At 36.6% G+C, this 15,766-nt stretch overlaps 1 non-coding gene across 1 annotated transcript; it reads right to left on the bottom strand.

Moving 5' to 3' along the window:
* Positions 1-1,021: 1,021 nt before the first annotated feature.
* On the bottom strand, positions 1,022-1,127 carry LOC114913317 (small nucleolar RNA R71). The gene has a single exon (XR_003799335.2). It is a non-coding gene; the product is annotated as a small nucleolar RNA R71 (small nucleolar RNA).
* Between the last annotated feature and the right edge of the window lie 14,639 nt (positions 1,128-15,766).

Below are 15,766 nucleotides of genomic sequence, written 5' to 3'. Positions count from 1 at the left end.
CATAAATCACCACCGTACAATTACATTGACCTAAACTTCTAATTTAAAATCGATTAAATGTTGATCCTTGAGGATTCTCGAGCTCAGTAGGATAAGAAACCCTAAAAGTTAGATCGGGTTCAGGTTAGTCAGTTTAACTGGTGTCTAAAAAAGTGGTTCAGGAATTACGTCCTAAAAAAAGGTGGTTCATTAATTGGTTCCATTCGCTAACCTGACCAACATAGTTGGTGTCTAAGAAAAGCAATGGGGGGACCCCATCAACTTTACACTTACCTAGCCAGTTGAGCAGCTAGTCTGCTACTTGGAGTGCTTGAAGGTGACCTTGACAGTTAGGAGCTATCTAGATCCAGGATAACTCATAGATAGGATTGATTGAACCACTTGATTATTGACTAAAAATATCAAATCTAATTAATTCTTCTCTATCTTCTTAGCATTTGAACTCCTTAGGTTCTCTTCTTTAGAATTCTTTTCCCTACTCCTACTCTCCTCTTCTCTTTCAAAAAAAAAACTTGTTGAAATTAAAACTCGGTGAGATCTTTTGCGTGCATGCTAGGATGCTGATCATTACAATCTGATTTATACCCATTAGATCTAGAGCTAGAAAAAATGATTCGAATAAACTAAATCAAAATCATGGATCCAAAATAAGAGACTGACCCACCACGATAATTGAGAGAGTATTTTACTCCCTCATCTTACACTTACTCGTCATGTATCCAGCCTCCTATGGAGGCGGCACAATATGAAATCAAGTCCAGCATTATTCAAATACTTCCGTCATTTTATGGACTAACGAATGAGGATCCGTATAAATACTTGGATGAATTTTTTGAGATATGCTCCACAGTAAAAATACAAAACTTCTCCAATGATGCCCTCAGGTTGAAATTATTTTCTTTTTCACTTAAGGACAAAGTCAAGCATTGGTTAAACTTCCTAGATTCCATAATCATTTCAACTTGAGACCATCTTCAGAGAGAATTCCTCAAGAAATACTTTTCAATTGAAAAAATGAATCAAATTAGAAAAGCCATCACTAGTTTTTCTCAATTGGATGGTGAACTTTTTCATGAGACATGGAAAAGGTTAAGAGATCTTATTCATAAATGCCCCCACCACGCTATCCCCAAATGGCAACTTGTTCAGTATTTCTACAATGGTCTATCGGAGCAACACCAATAAATGATCAATGCATCGTGTGGTGGGACATTCATGCTAAAGAGTGAAGACGAGGCTTGGCAGCTCTTTGAAACACTTAGTGAGAACTCCCTACATCACATGTCTGCCACCTCTAGAGAATAACCCATGTCTCAATAGAAAAGAGGTGAAATCTATCAGATTGAAAATGTTATGGATATCCACAGTAAGGTAGATGAGTTGTCCCTAAAATTAGATCATCTTCTGAATATCGGACACTCTTCGATTCTACCTAATCTAGTGCAAGATGTTTGTGTATTGTGTGCAAGCTCGACTCATTTTGTTAGTGAATATCCAACCGCACCTTAATTTTTTGAATTTGTGCATGAGCAGGTCCAACAAGCTCAAGCCCAACAAGCTCATAAATCAGGAAATGATCCATATTCGAACACTTATAACCCCAACTGGAAAAACCATCCAAATTTTTTTTGAAGATCACAGTCAGTGGTTGGCCCTACTGTACCTAGACCAAATTATCAAGATCCGACATATAGGCATGGACCATACCACCAGTTTCAAAATACTCCTCAACCATCTATCACTAGTCACAGCTCAGCTTTTGAGGATAAAGTTCTAAAAGTGCTAGAATAATTAGAAGTTAACACCCAGACCCTTAACTCCCACACGCAATCCATTACTAAGCTAGAGACCCAAATACGTCAACTAGCAACCGTAGTCAGTAGGAGAGAAGGAGAAAAAGTATCTAGTCAATCTGAGAGCAATCCGAGAGGACAATTCATGGTTGAGAGCTCCAATACTCCAGATACCATTTCTGAACATGCCAAATCAATCATGACTCTCAAAAGTGAGAAGGTCATTGAACACACGAGTAAAATTAATGAGACCGACCCTAGACCTCTGACTAAGCCCAAATCACCTAAGAGCAAGGAGGACACAAAAGTAAAAAAGAGACCAATTGCACCAGAATCACCTTACTTGCCTAAAGCCCCATTTTCGAGTGCCCTAAAAGCCCCCACTCTTGTGGATAAGAAAGGAGGAAGACTTGATGAGATGTTGAAATTATTTAAGCAAGTCTAAATTAATCTCTCCCTTCTAGATGCAATCAAATAGATCCCAACTTACGCAAAATTTTTGAAGAAATTATGCATCCAAAAACGTAAATCTCGATCACAACTTCCGAAGAAAGTATGCCTCACCGAACAAGCTAGCTCTGTATTCCAGAACACTATCCTTCCAAAGCTTAAAGATCCAGGTACCCCTACCATTTCTTACATTATAGGAGACCTTCACATCGAACAAGCTCTCCTAGATCTAGGGGCGAGTGTGAACCTTTTACCTAGCTCGATTTATAAACTTTTTGGATTCGAAGAAGTGAAACCCATATCGGTCACTCTATAGTTAGCTGATAGATCAATTAAGACACCACATGGGATGATCAAGGATATTTTGGTCAAGGTAGATGAGTTCTATTTTTTAGTTGATTTTTTTAGTCCTTGACATGCAACTAAGTGGCAATCTAAGATAAATTTTTATTATCTTAGGCAGACCCTTCCTAGCTACGATAAATACGTGCATCAATTGTAGGACAGGAGTCATGGACGTATCATTTGGGAATAAGAAATTGAGATTAAATATGTTTAGTGCAACCCAAGGACCATCAATGGATAGTTACTTCGAGATAGATACATTCAAGGATATTATAGAGGAAGCAACATCAATGATTTTTGCACATGATTTTTGAGACACCCATTTGATGTACTTTAGAGAGGACTGAAGGAACCAGATCTAAGATTTTAGGGTTAGATCTTGAAACTTTTTCAAGATCAGACAGTGAAAGACTAAAATAAATCAAAATTTATATTATAAAATTAGAGAATCCCTAGATCTAAGATCCTATTACATGATTATTACATGATATTAAATCAAAAATTAAAATATAAATAGCAAGAACTACATGTTGATCATATCAACATATTTCTATACTACATCTAATGTATGTAAAATATAATAGATCAGATCTATTACCTTGCAAGTTAGACATTTTAACTTTGCTGATCTAGGCTTGAGGATGATGTTGTGATCTGCACATACGTCCGACCTCTAGAAGTCATCCACACGAGCCCCCGAATCACGATCAAAAGTCCTGATCCAGAAAATCAGCACAGTATGCTAATACTATGCTGATCCTTCTTCGATGGTCGATCAGATGCCTCCTTCTTCTTGATTTAGACTCTTCCAAAGTTGAAAAATAGGAGAAGGAGTTTTAGATGTGAGACACTCTCAGAAAACTCACAGATGGAGGAAGAAAAGAGGTGAACTCAGCAATCCTAAAAGAAGATCCTCTTCTTCTTCTCTTTGCTCTCACCTAGACACCTAATTTTGTGTCTATTATATCTCCACGCCCCAACACTCTTTTTTTTTATTTTTACACACCCCAAAGGTCTCTCAATTCTCTATAATTTACAAAAATTTTAAGAAAAAATTCATCTTAAATAATGAGATATGAAGAGTCTTTGTCTAGGTCAAATACCTAGTCAAGAAAAATTCAAACAGGGCAAGACAAGTGGTGCCCAACTCTTGGGCACCCTTCCTTCTTTTTCTATCATGGACCACCAGAAAAGGATGCATAATATGTGTCATAAAATCTATAAAAATTATAGAAAAAATTTGAGTAAAATCAGTGCCATAAGGAAAGAGTTTTGGTTTCCTAAAATTCTATCTCATAAAATTTGAAATCCAAACTAATTCCTACTTTGACTTGGTCCACAACCACATTCCATGTAAGAGAGAAAGAGTGAAAAATTTTGGGCATGCATGAAGACCTGGAGGAGAATATTTTTTCACACAAAATAAGAGAGAGTGGACATGGGGGGCTAAGGTGGTGTAAGATGGAATCCTAGTCTTACTAGGATTCAATCTATGACTTGTTCAAATTTGGTTTCTCAAACCAAATCCAACCAAAATCGAATCAACCCAATTAAAATAGGTATTAACCTAATTAAAAATCTAATTTAATCAAATTAAATTAGATTTAAATTTAATTTAATTTTTTAATCAAATTAAAAATTAGGTTGACCCAAGTCCTAATTGAACTAGGACTAGTTTTTCCTTGCACTTGGCTTATCCAATAAATCAATTGAACTTGATCCAATCAAGCCCAAACTAAATCTAATTAAATTATATTCAATTAAACTTAATCTCAGCCCATTGACTTAATCATATTAAGCTAATTAGCAATCAAATTGCTAATCGATCCTCCTGCAACACTTGCACTAGGTTAAATGTCAATCATATTGATTGTTTAACCCTAGAACGATTCTTAATCATTGATTAACTATCTTATCGGATTGTGAACTCTAATGTGTGTGACCTCATAGATCCGAACCTAAGTCAGTAGTATAGAAATAAATTTTTATACCAATCGAAGTGACCATCTAGCAATGGTACCCGACGGTCGGATAGGTCAAATGTGTAGAACAACATCCTTAGAACCCATGCGGATATAGTTTCTATATAATTCATCCCCTTGACCAAAATGCTTGTAGGATACCTCAGAGTTCAACTGTCAACTCTGATCAAATTGTCCACATTGTATTTTAAAATATCAAATCCATCTGATGGATTACCCTGGCCAAGGTTTTGCTAAATTGAAATATAGCGACTCATTCTTCTCCAACTCTTGGAGTGGTCAATCCCATCTTGATCACACTCTGACATCATAAGTATTTGACTGTGCCCAGAAGCCTTCCATCATTGAATTAAAAATTCAGTTAGTCCAATACCAAAGTACAGTGAGTTGCTTGCAAGTCACTGAGGCGATCTCAGGTCTAAGGGACACTTATACCTATATCCCATCAGAGACATTCTTGACAGCAGAATGCTCTGGAGTTGGTCACATTCTTGACAGCAGATGTATCCTTACATCTCACCTGTACACCATACCAGTGTCTCCATACTCCTTGGTTAAGAGAACAACCAACCCATATGGCCTACAGCAACCTATGCTCGATAGAAGCTGTCATCCTTATTAACAGCCCATCATTTGACCGTGAATAGTTTTAAGGACTAATCGATAAATCCTCTCTTTATCGAACTTAAATAGTCCTAAAGACTTCATCACAACAACGGAGTTCATTAGAATATGAAAACTTATGATGAAAATATCAAAACTATATTTTATTTATTAACAAATCAATTACAATATAAAGTTGCTCAACCGTCAACAGATTGACGATTGACTTTTGAGACATATTTTTCAACAACTCCCACTTGTCCTAAAGTCACTCGGCATAGTATCTAATACCCATCTTCGACTTGTGGTTGTCGAACTCCTTTATTGCCAAGGCTTTAGTGAAGGGATCGGCCAGATTTTTTTTTTCATCGATCTTCTGAAGGTCGATGTCACCTCGATCCATGATCTTCCTGATCAGGTAAAAGTGGCACAAAATGTGCTTCATCCACTGGTGTGCTTTGGATTCCTTCACTTGAGCAATGGCACCAGTGCTATCACAGTAGAGCAGGACCAGACCATCGAGGGAAGGTGCTACTCCAAGCTCGGTGATGAATTTTCTCAGCCACATAGCTTTCTTCGCAGCATCCGATGTTGCAATGTACTTCATCTCACAAATAGAGTCTGCCACAGTATGCTGCTTGAAACTCTTTCAGCAGATGGCTCCACCATTCAGAGTAAAGATATAACCCGACACGCTTCTGCTGTCATCATGGTTAGATTGAAAGTTGGAGTCTATGAATCCCATAAGTTTCAGATCTAACTCGTCATAAACCAACCATTGATCCTTAGTATTTCTCAAATGCTTAAGAATGGCTTTAACCACTTTCCAGTGATTTTCTTTAGGATCAGATTGGTATCTACTCACTACTCCTAGTAGTATGCCACATCTAGCCTTGTACATATCATGGCGTACATGATAGATCCCAAGATCGAAGCATATGGGACTCTACTCATATGCTCTCTCTCTTCAGGAGTTGTCGGATAATCTTTCTTAGAGAGAAAAATTTTATGGCCTATCGATAGATAGCTCTTCTTGAAATTCTTTATACTAAACCTCTTCAGCACAGTATCTATGTATGTGGACTGAGACAACCCAAACATCCTTTTAGATCTATCTCTATAGATCTTTATCCTTAGGATGTAAGATGCTTCACCCAAGTCCTTCATGGAGAACTGCAATGACAACCAAACTTTTATTCTTTGTAGTGTGGGGATGTCATTTTCGATTAAGAGAATATCATCCACGTACAAGATAAAGAATATCACGACTGCATCATTTGCCCATTTATAAATGCAGGACTCTTCTCCATTCTTAACGAAGCCATACATTTTGATCACCTTATCAAAATGCATGTTCCAACTCTGAGAAGCTTGCTTCAATCCATAAATGGATCTCTGAAGCTTGCACACTTTGGACTTATCTGTGGATGTAAACTCCTCAGGTTGTATTATATACACCTCTTGGGTCAGCTCTCCATTCAGAAAAGCTATCTTTATATCCATCTATCAGATCTCATAATCCAAATGGGTAGCTATTGCAAGCATTATCTGAATGGATTTGAGCATTGCCACAGGAGAGAACATCTTGTTATAGTCAATATCATAATATTGACGATACCCCTTGGCAACCAGACGAACTTTATAGGTCTCCACCTTTCTGTCTGCACCCCTCTTCTTTTTAAAGATCCATTAACACCCAATGGGTTTAACTCTGTCAGGTGGGTCAACCAATATCCATACATTGTTGACCTTTATGGACTTCATTTCGAATTTTATAGCTTCAAGCTATTTCTTGAAATCAGGTCTCTACATTGCATCCATATAGGTGATTAGATCCTAATCGTTCTCATCGCGTTTGATGGGATCACTGTCCCAGACCAAAAAATCATAGTATCTATCCGACTGACATGATACTCTACTGGATCGCCTTAATGGTGCAGGTACATTGGGCTCCAAATCTGATCTAATCAAATCCGACTCAAGTTCAGCTATTGATGTCGATCCTTCTATCTATTGAACTTCATCAAGTTCAACCTTAAAGGCAACGGTTCCTTCACCAAGGAACTCCTTTTCTAAAAAAAATTATCTTAACACTGACGAATATCTTTTGTTTATCAGCATGATAGAAAAAATATCTTTTGGTCTCTTTGAGGTACCCTATAAATGTGCATTTATCAGACCTAGATCCAAGTTTATCTGTAACTAATCGTTTGATATAGGTCAGGCACCCCCAGACCCTAAGATGTGAAAGTGCTGGTTTACGTCCTGTCCATATCTTATATGGAGTCTTAATTACAGACTTACTTGAAATTCTATTTAATAGATAATAAGCCGATTCAAATGCATATCCCCAGAAGGATATTGGCAAGCTGGCAAAACCCATCATGGATCGGACCATGTCTAACAGAGTCCGATTTCTCCTTTCAGACACACCATTATGTTGTGGTGTTCTTGGAGGAGTCCATTGAGAGAGAATCCCATTCTCTCCTAGATATGTGAGAAACTTACCAGAAAGGTATTTCCCTCCTCAGTCAGATCAAAAAATTTTAATACGCTTTCCAGTTTATTTTTCTACTTCACTTCGGAATCGTTTGAACATTTTAAATGAATCCGACTTATGTTTCATCAGATAGATATATCCATATCTAGATAGATTATCCGTGAAAGTGATGAATTAGAAATATCCATCTCTAGCACTTGTGCTCATGGGCCCGCATACATCAGTATGTACTAGGCCCAAGAGCTCAGTAGCTCTCTCACCTTTTTCAGTAAAAGGTGACTTGATCATTTTACTAAGAAGATAGGACTCACAGGTTGGAAGTGATTCACAATCACTGACTTCGAGAATTTTCTCTTGAGTCAACCTGTTTATCCTATTCTTGTTTATATGACCTAGCCTACAGTGCCATAAGTAGATATCTGATACACTATCTAATCTAGGGTGCTTGCCTATAGAATAGACTACGTTAACAGGTTGTGATAACATATACACACCATTGTTCAAATGTCTACAAAAAATAGTAACACCATTCATAATAATATTACAAACTTATTTCTTTATTAAAATTTCATAATCATTTTTGGCCAGAAGGCCTACAGAAATAATATTTTAAAAAAAATTGGGACAAAAATGACAATCATTAAAAACAACGGTATGGGACTCAAATACAAGTTTCAAAATTTCTAATGCTAGAATTAAAACTGGTCTTCCATCTCCAATGTTCAGGAACCTCTTGCCTTGCTCGAATCTCCTACTAACCTGCAACCCCTGCAATGAATTGCAAATATAGTAAGGGCTACCGATATCCAATACCCAGTCAGTTATATCATAAATAGAGAAATTGTAAGGAGTTATCATATAAATATAGTAACTTGCTTCTTTCTCTGCCTGTTCGGATCTAGGAAGATAATGTACTGAGGACAGTTGCTCTTCCAGTGCCCCCATTTCTTGTAAAAGAAGCATTTAGCTTGACTCTTATCGAGTTTGATCTTTCTGGTCTGGTCCTGCACTGATGTCCCAATCTGAACTTGCACCTTCTTTACTTTCTTCTTCTTGTTCTTCTTCCCTTTCTCAAAGGGTCGAGAATCAGAAGACGAACCTCCCACTAAGTTCACCGACTCCTTGTGGAGTTGGTGATCCTTCTCAAAGTTCTGAAGCAACCCCAGTAACCCGTGGTAGTTTACTTCAGGCTTTGTCATTCTATAATGAGTGAGAAATGAGAGATAAGACTTGGGCAGTGAGTTCAGTATTGCATCTTTCCCAAGCTGCTCATGCAAGAAAAAATCGAGCTTACTCAAACGCTCCATCAGCTCGATCATATACAATACATGATCAGTGACAGAGGCACCATCCTGTATTTTGGCATTAAAGATGGCACAACTAGTCTTGTGCCTAACCACATCATCGGGTGTGCCAAAGGCATCCTCCAACACTTGAAGCATATCCTTTGGCTGAGCCGTCTCAAATCTGTGATTGAACTCGTTGCTCATGGCAGCCAGTATTATACAGCGCACCGTGATCTGATCACTGAGCCACTTCTGGTAAGTGTCTCTGACTGTTCCACGTGCATTGGCAGCTGGCTCCTCAGGTGCAGGATCCGTTATCACATATAGGATCCGTTCATGCTCCAGGACTATCTTCAACTTTCAGTACCAGCTATCGATGTTAGGTCCCACCAACTTATCATTGTCCAACAATGATCGAAGCGATAGGGAAGTGGCCATATCTACACAAAGAAAAATCATAACCTAATTAGTAATTGATTCATTAAACCTAAAGATTTGGACTTTAATCAAAAGGTTTCTCCCATTATTTTATTCGAATTGGTAGCCTCTACCTCCAATTCGAGGAATTACCCTATTTTCTTAGTGGGTACTAGAATCTACTTAGACTGCACACAAGTCCAACTTTGGTTGGCCAACCCATGTACATCTAAGGATAGGTTCATAACCAATTATTTCTCTAAATAATTTCTAGTAATTTTAATTTTGCCCCAGTCCCTAAATAGTAAGCTTTGGCCTCCACTAAAAAGGTTTGGTTAGGTCCAACCATTAACATGATCATACTTGGCCCATCTAGCCAAGGAATGATTAGGCCCAACTTTGGTTGGCTAACCTAACCACTATTTAGAAAGATACAATCAAGAAATCATATTATGAATGACAATTCTATCAGCCGATAAGCACCAGGCCTTTAGGCCTCCAATGATTATCCAACTGATGGACCCATTATCATCCACTTAATGAGAGCCTATGATCTAGTTATCACCATAACTATTTTATTTTAAAGATCTAATAATTTTAAAAGATTTAATTGATTTAGAGGAGAATGTCAGATGAACCAGCTTATCATGATCCTCCCACTGGCTTCACCAAGTCATCTTAAGGGAGACCATTAAAAGGACTGGTGTAGGAGCACCTAAATCAGTCACACTAATTTATCTAGCTGACATGGGTCAGCTCGAATAGTCAAGTGATCCGATCAAAATATAATTTCATTAAGAGATCAGGTAAGTTCGATCGATGGGAGGGTCTGCCAAAGCTTGCTTTAGACACCATCAGAAATTGCCAGATAAGCGGGCTGTCAATTAAAAATCACTGGTCTGATTTACCTTAGACACCAACTGGTTTAATTAGTTTTGATTAGATCAACCTAACAGTTAGTGCTAGACCGCTTAGCCAAGAATCAAGTCTATTTGGTTTTCGTTAAAGACATGAACTTGACCAACTACAACTATTGTAATTGATCTAGAGAATTCTTGACCTAATCTAAGACAACAATTGATTAGATTTAGTCAATTCTCTAATAAAGTCCATCTTTAATCTAATCTTAGGTCTAACCTAATTAATGGACCTAATTTTCACTAACCCATTAACCCAATGTGTTATAGTTTGTGTCTTAGGTTCTTCAATTCACAATCTTAGAACCTAATTAAACAACTTCTTAATTCTCTATTAAATTTTGGGCTGAGGGTTGGGGTTCGATTTTTTAAAAATAATTTTTATATTTATAAAATATTTTTACAACATAGTTCTTACCAACCAAGTTGCATGTTTGATTCATAATCAAAATACAAGTGAAATAAGCATGAAACTACTTTAGATCTAATCTAAACAGATTCATGTAATTAAAATAATTTCAACTTTAAACTGCACAAATTTTTCAGATAAATATATGATGGTTCTTTGTACGAAAATTATTAACAAAGAGATTTTATTTTAAATTTAAATATTTTTTAAATTTAATAAATCATAAATTTAATCTAGATCATATCTAACAAATTTATGATTAAAGATAGATCTACACGAACTAGGATAACCTTTGCACTGTAAGGGGTAAACCTTACAGCAAGACAACCTACAGTTCGTGATTGATCAAAAAATTTTAATTTTAGATTTAACAATCAGATTATAAATTAGATCTAATCTAAGAAATAATCTAAGTATATATAAATAATCATGTAATAAACAACCTATACTCTGATACCAATTCAAGGAACCAGATCTAGGGTTTCAGGGTTAGATCTTAAAATTTTTTCAAGATCAGACAGCGAAAGACTAAAATAAATCAAAATTTATCTTATAAAATTAAAAAATCCTTAGATCTAAGATCCTTTATATAATTATTACATGGTATTAAATCAAAAATTAAAATATAAAGAGTAAGAACTACATGTTAATCAAATCAACATGTCTCTATATTACATCTAATGTATGTAAAATATAATAGATCAGATCTATTACCTTGCAAGTTAGACGTTCTAACTTTACTGATCTGGGCATGAGGATGATGTTGTGAGCCGCACATACATCAAGCCTCTAGGAGTCATCCACACGAGCCCACGAATCACGATCAGAAGTCCTAATCCAAAAAATCGGCACAGTATGCTAGTACTATGCTGATCCTTCTTCGATGGTCGATCAGATGCCTCTTTCTTTTTGATTTGGACTCTTCCAAAGATGAAAAGTAAGAGAAGAAGTTTTAGATATGAGACACTCTTAGAAAACTCACAGATGGAGGAAGAAAAGAGGTGAACTCAGCAACCCTAGAAGAAGATCCTCTTTTTCTTCTCTTTGCTCTCACCTAGACACCTAGTTTTGTGTCTATTATATCTCCATGCCCTAACACTCTTTTTCTTTTATTTTCACACACCACAAAGTTCTCTCAATGTTATATAATCCACAAAAATTTTAAGAAGAAATTCATCTTAAATAATAAGATATGAAGAGTCCTTTTCTAGGTCAAATACCTAGTCAAAAAAAATCCAAACAGGGCAAGACAAGTGGTGCCTAACTCTTGGGTGCCTCTTCCTTCTTTTTCTACCATGGACCACCAAAAAAGGGAACACAATATGTGCCATAAAAGCCACAAAAATTTTAAAAAAAATTTGGGTAAAATCAGTGCCATAAGGAAAGAGTTTTGGTTTCTTAAAATTCTATCTCATAGAATTTGAAATCCAAACTAATTCCCACTTTGACTTGGTCCACAACCACATTCCATATAAGAGAGAAAGAGTGGAAAGCTTTGGACATGTGTGAAGGCCTGGAGGAGAAGATTTTGTCACACAAAATAAGAGAGAGTGGGCGTGGGGGGCTAAGGTGGTGCAAGGTGGAATCCTAGTCTTACTAGGATTCAATCTATGACTTGTTCAAATTTGGTTTCTCAAACTAAATCAAACCAAAACTAAATCAACCTAATTAAAATAAGTCTTAACTCAATTAAAAATCTAATTTAATCAAATTAAATTAAATTTAAATCTGATTTAATTTTTTAATCAAATTAGAAATTAGGTTGACCCAAGTCCTAATTGAACTAGGACTATTTTTTTCTTGCACTTAGCTTATCCAATAAACCAATTGGACTTGATCCAATCAAGCCCAAACTAAATCTAATTAAATCATATTCAATTAAACTTAATCTTAACTCATTGGCTTAATCAAATTAAGTCAATTAACAATCAAATTGTTAATCGATCCTCCTACAACACTTGCACTTGGTTAAAGATCAATCGTATTGATCGTTTAACCCTAGAATGATTCTTAATCGTTGATCAACCATCCGATCGGATTGTAAACTCTAATGTGTGTGACCTTATAGGTCTGAACCTAAGCTCATAATATAGAAATAAATTTTATACCAATCGAAGTGACTATCTAGCAATGGTACCCGACGGTCAGATAGATTGAATGCGTAGAACAACATCCTTAGAACCCATGCAGATATAATTTTCATATAATTCATCCCTTTGACCAAAATGCTCATAGGACACCTCAGAGTTCAACTGTCAACTCTAATCAGGTTGTCCATATTATATTTCAAAATATCAAATCCATCCGATGGATTACCCTGGCCAAGGTTTTGCTAAATTGAAATACAACGACTCATTCTTCTCCAACTCTTGGAGTGGTCAATCTCATCTTGATCACACTCTGACTTCACAAGTATTTGACTGTGCCCAAAAGTCTTCCATCACTGAATTAGAAATTCAGTTAGTCCAGTACCAAAGCACAGTGAGTTGCTTGCAAGTCACTAAGGCGATCTCAGGTCTAAGGGACACTTATACCTATATCCCATCAAAGACATTCTCGACAGCAGAATATTCTGGAGTTGGTCACATTCAATGATGATGTATCCTTATATCTTATCTGTATACCATACCAGTATCTCCACACTCTTTAGTTAAGAGGACAACCAACCCATATAGCCTACAACGACCTATGCTCGATAGAAACTGTCATCCTTAAACAGTCCATCATTTGGTCGTGGACAGTTTTAAGGACTAATCGATAAATTCTCTCTTTATCGAACCTAAATAGTCCTAAGGATTTCATCACAACAACGGAGTTCATTAGAAGATGAAAACTTGTGATGAAAATATCAAAAATATATTTTATTTATTAATAAATCAATTACAATACAAGGTTGCTCAACCGTCAACAGGTTGATGATTGACTTCTGGGACATATTTCTCAACATGGACGACTGTGATATGGAGGGAGGTAGTGAAGAAGTAAATATTTTAGTTGATACATCAAGTGATGAAACTACTCTCCGTTGGACAATCAAGTATGAGCTATTTCCTGCATAAGCCAATACACCCACAGCCCCATCATTAGAATCACCACCTGCACTAGAATTAAAGCCACTTCCGGCCACACTCAAGTATGCATTCCTAGGACCTAATGATACCCTTCCAGTGATCAATGCATCAGACTTGAACTCGGATCAAGAAGCACAATTGGTTGGTGTTCTGAAGAAAAATAAAGAGGCTATCGACTGGTCCATTGCTAATCTAAAAAGAATTGACCCCTCCATCTGTATGCACCATATTCATTGCGAGGTAGATACCAAACCCCATCAAAACATGTAGAGGAGACTGAACCCAAATATGTGGAAAGTAGTGAAGAAAGAAGTGGTAAAATGGTTAGACGCTGGAATCATCTACCCCATATTCGATAGTAAATGGGTCAGTCCTACTCAAGTAGTACTTAAAAAAGCAGGTATTACTGTGGTGAAAAATGAAGAAAGTGAATTGCTTCCCACTCGCACACCATCTGGTTGGCGAGTGTGCATTGACTATAGGAAACTCAATGCCGTTACTAGAAAGGATAATTTTTCATTATCCTTCGTCAATCAAATTCTAGAATGGCTAGCAGGTCAATATTTTTTTTTATTTCCTAGATAGTTATTCGGGGTACAATTAGATACCTTTATTTTCGGATGACCAAGAGACCACCTTCACTTGCCCCTACAACACTTTCATTTTTCGATGTATACCGTTCGGACTCTGCAATGCACCCGCTACATTTCAACGGTGCATTTTGGCCATTCTTTTAGATATGGTGGATAAATATCTCAAAGTATTTATGGATAATTTCTCTGTATTTGGAACCACTTTTGAGGGTTGTCTTCATAACCTCTCCAAAGTCCTTAAGCACTGCACGGAGACAAATTTGGTTTTAAATTGGAAAAAGAGCCATTTCATGGTTCGGGAAGAAATCGTCTTGGGACATGTTATTTTCGAAAGGAGGATTGAGGTAGATAAAGCAAAAATTAAGGTCATCTCAAAACTACCACCCCCCACTTCGGTTTGACAAATACGATCTTTCTTAGGTCATGCTGGATTTTACAGATGCTTCATTAAAAATTTTAGCAAAATATCGAGACCCTTGTGCAATCTGCTGGTCAAGGATACACCATTTATCTTTAATGAAGAATGTCTATAAGCCTTCTACACGTTATGAGTAGTCCTAACAACAGCACCCATAATAAAACCTCCTGATTGATCCTTTCCATTTGAAATCATGTGTGATGCTTTCGATTTTACAATAGGAGCCATCTTAGATCAAATAATCAATAAGGAGCCACATGTGATCCATTATGCTAGCAAAACTCTATCCGATGCTCAATTAAACTACACTATGATAGAAAAAGAGCTACTAGCGGTGGTATTTGCCCTTGATAAATTTCGTTCATATCTGTTAGGGTCTAAGATTCTAGTGTATTCTGATCATGCGGATTTGAAACATCTGCTCTCAAAGAAAGATACTAAATCATGATTGATCAAATGGATCTTTCTGCTTCAAGAATTTGATCTAAAAATTTGAGACAAGTAAGATTTCGAAAATATGATCGCTGATCACATTTCTAGAATCTTAGTTGATCATACAATAGGTACAGATGAAGTCAAGGAGAAATTTTCTGATGAATAATTTTTTGCAAAATCCTCTGACCAAATCTCATGGTTTGCCCACATCATTAACTACTTGGCAATAGGGCAAGTTCCCCTCCATTGGACAAAACAGGAGAAGGATCGATTCTTCTCACAGGTCAAATATTATTATTGGGAGGAACCCGAATTGTTCAAACATTGTCCTAACCAAGTAATTCGACGCTGTGTCCCTAAGGATGAGTATCAAAGTATACTTACCTTTTGTCACTTTCATACATACGGGGGACATTTCAGTGGAAAGAAAATGACTGCAAAAGTATTACAAAATGGGTTTTACTGGTCGACATTATTTAAGGATACACATAAATTTTGTCTTGAGTACTTGCGTTGTCAGCAAATAGAAAATATTTCTAGAAAAACA

Source organism: Elaeis guineensis, chromosome 10 (genome assembly GCF_000442705.2).
Source record: "Elaeis guineensis isolate ETL-2024a chromosome 10, EG11, whole genome shotgun sequence".
Taxonomy (NCBI): Eukaryota; Viridiplantae; Streptophyta; class Magnoliopsida; order Arecales; family Arecaceae; genus Elaeis; species Elaeis guineensis.
Note: the sequence above shows the minus strand (reverse complement) of the source record. Positions and strands in the feature narration are given on the sequence as shown.